At 40.2% G+C, this 7,490-nt stretch overlaps 1 pseudogene; it reads right to left on the bottom strand.

The window, feature by feature from the left end:
* Positions 1-819: 819 nt before the first annotated feature.
* LOC129015135 (angiogenic factor with G patch and FHA domains 1-like) lies at positions 820-6,775 on the bottom strand (annotated as a pseudogene).
* Positions 6,776-7,490: the final 715 nt, after the last annotated feature.

Raw genomic sequence — 7,490 nt, 5'->3', positions numbered from 1 at the left:
ATAATGTTTTTATTGCAATTGAGGACATTTTCAATAAATATCTTAAACTTGAGACCCCGGCTAAGTATTCCTTCTGTACTAGAAATCAGATTCCTCTGGCACAACTCCATTGCCTGCAATAATATTTATGAAAACTACAAATACCAGCACACTATTTCAACACTCTACTCAGTTGTTCAAATCTAAGTATCCCATTAGCTGTGAAACAAACCAAATGTAAATGCTGAATATATAGTACAAATCAAGAGATTCTTTACAGAAAAAAAAAAGACTAATTTTCTACAATATGTCACCTGTTCATTAGTTCTTCAATAGTACTATTTAGGCTATTTCAAGTTCAAGAGGTTCTTTTATGTAGGTTCTAAAAGGCATAAACAAAGATGCATATAGTCAGATTTATTTTTATAAAATTGTGATGCTCCTTTTGCTGTGCGTCTTTGAATATATGGAGACAAAGACAAATGTACATTTAAGTCATTAGTGGTTATAGGAGTTTTGCCTATATAACTTTTTGTTTATAGGGATGTCATAAATGACAAGATAAAATCATGAAGCTTGATAAACTGATCTGTGCCCTGTAAACTTTAGTCCACTTACTGTACAGCTTGATTCAGTCACTATTTATTAGTTTGAAACATGGTTTTAAAAGCTGCAAATCAAACTTCATTACACATTCTGAATCAGAAATGGGAAAACTGTGCCACAGTTCTTTTGGGCTGCAGACTCTTTTGGGGAGAAAAGTTCTGCAAAAAATAAAATAAATAAGAGTTTCCAAACTCTATTTTTAAAAAAGCTTGAGATTTCTCCTATGATTAACCTTCACCCTACAGTCCCTTTTACCCAAGGCATGGTCCCTAGATTATCTTTTTAAGGTTTAGTGTCTGGGAAATTTTCAGCAAACTCCTCTCATGCTTTTGTTCAGGTTGTTTGTTTTTGTTTTGGAAAAGGTGAATATCTTCAATTGAGGATGGATTGCCTGTCCCCAAGCCTACATGTGTTCCCTGAAGCTGAAGCTGAAGTTGTCATTCCCCCACCATCCTTCCCCAGGCCATCTCATTTTTTCCAACTCATCTTCTTCAACATCTTCTGACTTTTGTTGCTGTCAGTAGTTTCAGAATGGATAGATGCAGGAGCATCATCTCTTTAGAAAGTTTCTTCACTTCCAATCTACTCCCTACATTTTCCAGCTCTATCTTTATATTACAGATCCTTCAATGTCTATTCATCTTCATAGTCTATATTCTGTAAACCATATTTTACTTGTATTTTCTTTAATTATTTTCTTATTTCCAACTCTTTATTCTCCTTACTTAGTGTTGAACCAATAAGCAATTCATCTTTTTTATCAAGGTGAAGGTGAGCTCTAACCTGCCCTGGGTCCCTGCCATCACAGCTATCACTGCCAGGGTGAAAGTGAAAAGGTAACACAGTCTCTCCGATTTTCACTTCATGTCTATGCTCAAGTACATAAGGGTCACATTTAGTTTTCAGCTAAACAATCCGTTTCCCATTAATAATTGTTCCATTTTGACTGCTTTGATCTACAAGACATAACTTTGAAAGTCATGGTCAAAATAAATGTCTGCATGAAACTTACTGATGCCACCTTCAGGGATTCAAAGAGTATGCTCCAGATCATTTTCTAGTCCAATTGTAGCGGGTTTTTCATTGGTAATGATAAAGAGTGATCCTGTCTGCAACAAGGATGATCTACTGAAAATTACTCTAACACAGAGGAGCCAATGTTTTTTCTCATTTTCCTCCTCAATGTCTTCTGCAGTTACATTGTCTTCACTGCTAATGTGAGGAGGGCTACGCTGGGCCTTACTGGACACCTGTGGAGCCAGAGACCATGGGAGCGCAGGCGGTGAAAGGCAGCCTCGCCCAGGCTGGCTGCTGTGACCCCTACCAGAACGCCCTGACACGCATTGCCAGGAGCCAAATGGGGCTGTGGGCAATGTGCAAGGGGATGGCTGCTGGCCCTGCTCAATCTGCGCAGCTGGAAACCAGAAGATTCCTGGGAACTATTACATCTTCCCCAGCTATGGGAATAGCTGGAGGAGCGTTGGAGAAGTCAAGGGGCCAGAAGTGCTCGGGCTGTTCCCAGGTTGAGCCAGAAACAGTGGTCAAGAGAGTTTTAAATAAAGCTTACCTGTGGCTAGATAGGACCTGCCGATTACTCTTATTTTTTTCCAAATTTATTGAACTATGATTTACACATTGAAACGTGTATATATTTAGGGTATACAATAGAGTGCTTTGAGATGTATATACATGTTTAAATTATCTCAATGAAGTTGGTTAACATATCTATCTCGTCACATAGTTGCTTTATAGTTTTCTGTGTGTGTGGTGAAAGCACCTGAGATCCACTTTTGAAACAAATTTCAAGTACATATTATTATTCACTGTATTCACCATTCTGCACATTAGGTCCCCAGCCATTTTTCACTATATAGTTGAAGGTGTTCACCGTTTGATGGATATCTTCCCACTTTCCCACTTCTTAGCCCATGGTAACAACCATTCTACTCTCTTTTTCTTTTCTTTTTCTTCTTCTTTTTTCTTTCTTTCCCTCTCTCTTTCTTCTCTTTCTCTCTTTCTTTCTTATTCCACATAAAAATGACATCATGTAGTATTTGTCTTTGTGTATTTCACTTAGTATCTTGTCTTCAAGGTTCATCAATATTTTTGTAAAGGAAAGAATTTCATTGTTTATTAAAGCTGAATTGTCTCTCTCTCACAGTTTATCCATTTATTTGTATCAGAGGAGTGCCAGTGCCCTTGGTGATACTGACTTCATGTCCCTTGGCTGTATACTCCAAATTGGGATTAGTGGTACTTCTAGTTTGAACATTTTAAGGAAACTCCCTACTGTGTTTTTTTTTATAATGGCTGCCCAGTGGACATGCTCAGCAACAATGTACAAATATTCTCTTTTCTTTGCACCCTAACACTTTTTATCTTTTGACTTTTTGATAACAACTATCCTCACACCACGATAAAATGATATCTTATTCTGATTTTGATTTCAATTACTCTGATAATTAGTGATGTTGAGAATCTTTTTTATATACATGCTGGCCATTTTATGTCTTTGGAAAAATGGCTATTTAGATGTTTTGCCCAATTAACCAGGGTGTAGGTTTTTCTTTTGTTCTGCCATGCGTTTTTTTTTTTTTTCCTTGTTTGTATTGATTAGTATTATGTATATTTTGGATAGTAACATATTATCCTACATATGGTTTACAAATATTTTCTCCCATCCCTTACATTGCCTTTATATTTTGTTGATTGTTTCCTTTAATGTGCAGAAATTTTTTACTTGAACATAGTTCTCCTTTTTTTGCTTTTGTTGCTTGTGTTCTTTGTGTAGAATCCAAAACATCATTGCCACGACCAGTGTCAATGACCTTTTTTCCTATTTTTTAGAAGATTCATGATTTCAGTTCTTACATTTAAATCTTTATTTTAAACTCATTTTTGTGATGATATAAGAGAAAGTTTCGCTTTTTTTGTGTGGATATCTAGTTTTTTCTACACCATTTCTTGATGTGTCTATCTTTTCCTAATTCTGTGGGATCAGGTGAGTGTATATGTGTGAGTTAATTTCTAGGTCCTCTATTCTGTTCCATTGGTTTTTAGGTAGATACTATACTATTTTGATGACTATAGCTTTGTAATACAGTTTGTAATCAGGAAGTTTGAGGTTTTCAGCATCTTTTTTTCTCAGTATTTGACTATTTGGGGTCTCTTGTGGCTCCATACTAATTTTACAATTGTTCGTTCTACATTTATTTTAATGGCATTAAAATTTTGATAGAAATATCTTTAACTCTGTAGATGACTTTGTGTAGTATGGAAATTTTAACAACATTAATTTTTCGAATCCATGAACACAAGATATAGCTCCTATTTTGTATTCTTCAATTTTTTTCTTCAATGTTTTATAGTTGTCAGTATGCAAATCTTTCATATTCTTGGTTAAACTCATTCTATTTAAAGAATTACTTCATTCTATTTGATAATATTGTAAATGGAATTGTTTTCCTCATTCCTTTTTCAGATATCTTGTTGTTAATGTATAAAAATGCAACTAATTTTCATGTTAATATTGTATCCTGCAACTTTATTGAACTAGTTTGTTAGCTATAACAAGGTTTTGGAACAGGAATTAAAAGATATTAAAGAGTGTGTAAGCAGAAACTCAGTTGTATGTAAGAAAACCCAACTCCCCCTGAGAAAGAGAAAGAGCTGGAGTCCTCCTTTAAAAACTAACTGCCTGTTTTTCTGTGGCTAGTGAGTCTTATCTCTCCTCCCTTCCCAGGCATGGGGAAGACCCTGTTTCCCTAGCTGTGCAGCTGCAAGGTCACTAGACAGATAAACGCAAGTCGCAAAACTTGTTTTTCCTTGAAAAGTAAGAAATGATGTAATGCCTGTCTCAATTGAATAACTGTCTTTGTTGCTTGCTTCTGTAGTATGACTCCCCCTGCACAGATCTCCCTCCACCCATGAAAGGCTTAAAAGGTAACTTAACTCTTGGTTCAGGGCTCAGTACTTTGGATGTTAATCTGACTGTGTTGGTGCACCTAAATAATTAATAAATATCCCCCTGAACCCCATCGGTCTTTCTGATTCCTTAAAAATCCTGCTACATTTCTGGGGGCCCACCTGAGATTGGAGATGACAGATTTACTGTCTCCTTTCCCTGCAGGACTGGAGCCCCAGGGCTGGGGGAGACCAGGCATCCAAGGTGCACTGTGGGGGAGCTTCACCCGGATGGAAAGTGGCTCTCCCCGTGTCCTGGCACCATGCCCAGCAGTATGATGGAACCAGGGATGGGGTTGCAGGACAATACCAGCACTTCAGGAACCATGGTAAGGAACAAGGGCCCAAGGCAGGGAAGCCTGTCTCATAAGGATGAAGAGGAGCTTGATCACCTCCTGGTGAATGACCACTAATCCAGCCCAGAGCAGCTGGGGGATGACAGGAGTGGCTTCCCAATTTGGATGATCCTTGTATTCCCACTAATGAAGTGAAAGTGCTTCACTAGATCTGGAGACAGGAACTGGAAAAAAGGAGGAAATGGGCCAATAGAGCAGCAAGTGGAGCAAGGTAGAGCTTGCTGGCAGTGTGGCAAGAGTGGCTTGCCACCCCAACTGGGAGTGTGTGGGTGCGTGTAAACTCACCCAGGACATGAGAGAGGCTCATTTCATCTGATGAGGAGTCCTGGGGCAGGGAAGGTGTGTGAAAGTGTGTGAAAGAGACAGTCTCGGAAAAGGCCAACGTGGGGAGTGATGTGGGGAGGCACAGGTCCCTTAGTATGAACTGTGTGCTCTGAGGCAAGTGCAGGGGAAATCAGACCTAGGATGCTGCATACAGCTTGTAGAGCCAGATCCACAGCCATAGCAGGCTGTGACAGGGGAAGGCACGTTCCTGGCTAAGCAGCATCTGGAACTCCCATAATAGGACCTGGTCTGGTGGAGCCGATAGCGAAAATGAGAGTGAAAGTGTGCTGCAAGGGAGGAAATGGGAGGAAAAGCATCAAAACTGACTCCTTTGGAATGCATAATGAAGAATTTTTAAAAAGGGTTTGGAGGTAATTATGGGATAAAACTGGATGTTCAAAAGTTATGGACATACTGTGAATTAGAATAGCCCTCTTTTAGTTTTGGATGGCTGGCCAAAGGCACTATAGATGGAGAAATTGGCCGTGTGTTTTAAGGTGGTGACTAGGGTCAGAGGACAGCCAGGGCATTCAGACCTAGACTTTTTGTTGACTCATTGCTAAATGAATGCAGCCCTGCCTAGCAGTTTATTGTAGAACACTCGCAGCTCACGCTGAGAGAAATCAGCTGTGCTGGCAGCTACAGAGTTAAAGAGAAAGTCACAGAGACTTGTAGCACCACCAAGCCAAAAGTAAAAGTAAAAATCAGCTGCCCTGGAAGCTATAGAGACAAAAGAAAAGTCTCAGGAAAGGCAGAAAAACCGGTTTTGCAAGAACCACAGGTGGGAATAGAGACCCCTCCTCCCTACATTCCAATCTATCCCCCTTTACCAACGTTAACTGCCCCTAAGGAGTTAAATTCAGACAGATAAAGGCTCCTAGTCTCATCAGATAAGAAGAAGTCAGAGCTCTGGGAAGTTAAAGTGAAAGGCTCGAAAAGTCAGGCAGGCTGTCTCAGGTCTGGCTGTGCCCAAGTTATGCTTATGCCTCTTAAGAGGACAAGAGGATCCCCACTAGGGCCCAGATAATGCAGTCCAGCTTCAGCACCTACAAAGGTGCTGAGAAGCACTTCTGCAAAGGCTAAAGGATGGTAAAAGAAAAAGGCAATCAATACAAAAAATCTCAGAGGTGCTCCAGGGTGCACATAAAAGCACCAGCTAGTTTTATGAAAGACTTTGTGAGGCATTTTGGTTGTACACTCCGTTTAACCCTGGGCTTGCCAAAAATCAGTGCACAGGGAATATGGCATTTGTAAGGCAGGCACAAGGAGATACCAGGCATAAATTGCAGAAGTTAGAAGCTCCATAGGCATGAATGCTACTCAGCTTATTAAAGTGGCTACCAAGGTGTACATTAACTGAGATCAAGGGACAAAGAAGGAGACTGATTGAGGCTTAAGAAAGGCTAATTTACTAGCAGCAGCCCTAACAGGAAGAGAATCTGGCTTTGCAAGGAGGCATGGATGCTGGCGTTAATGTAGTTATGGAAAAGGCTAGTCTGGACAGGTGTTTGAAAGCTGGCCAAGGCTAGAGAGAGATTAATGTGCATGGTGCAAAAGGAAAGGACACTGGAAGGATGAATATCAAAAGAATAAGGAGAATGATCAGGGCCATGGTACGAAAAAAACCACTGGCCCAGGGGCTACTGCACTCAGGAGAAACCCGAGACCCCCTGCACCTGCTGTGGAAGGCAGGATATAAAGTGTCAGGAAAAGAGCTCAAATCTGCTCTAAAAGTGTCCAGTATTTAAGCTTTTATATAAGCCAAGAGGAAAGATTGCTTAATAGTGAACAAAAGCAGGCTGTCTGTGCACTCCCTACTCCAACCAAACACCTGGTATGAAATAAGACAGTTCCTAAGGGCAGCAAGGTTCTGCCACATTTAAATCCCAAATTTCTTGCTCATGGCTAAGCCATTATATGAAGCCACAAAGGGGAAGAAAAAAGGAGCCCTTCCTCTAGGAGGCCAACCAGGAACATGCTTTTAAAGAAATCAAAGAAACCTTGACTAAGGCCCCAGCTTTAGGACTGCCAGATTGAACTAACTAAGCTCTTCTTCTTGTATGTCCACAAGTGAAAGGCAGGCCATAGGGGTTCTAACTCAAGCCATAAGGTCATGGCATTGCCCAGTGACATACTTATCCAGGCAATTAAATTCTGTGGCACTTGGGTGGCCTCCTTGTTTTAAAGCACTAGCTGCCACTGCCCTACTGGCACAGAAAGCTAATAAATCGACTTTAGAGACCATGAATACCCTAAACCTGG

The sequence above is a fragment of the Pongo pygmaeus genome, chromosome 18 (assembly GCF_028885625.2).
Source record: "Pongo pygmaeus isolate AG05252 chromosome 18, NHGRI_mPonPyg2-v2.0_pri, whole genome shotgun sequence".
Lineage (NCBI taxonomy): Eukaryota > Metazoa > Chordata > Mammalia > Primates > Hominidae > Pongo > Pongo pygmaeus.
Note: the sequence above shows the minus strand (reverse complement) of the source record. Positions and strands in the feature narration are given on the sequence as shown.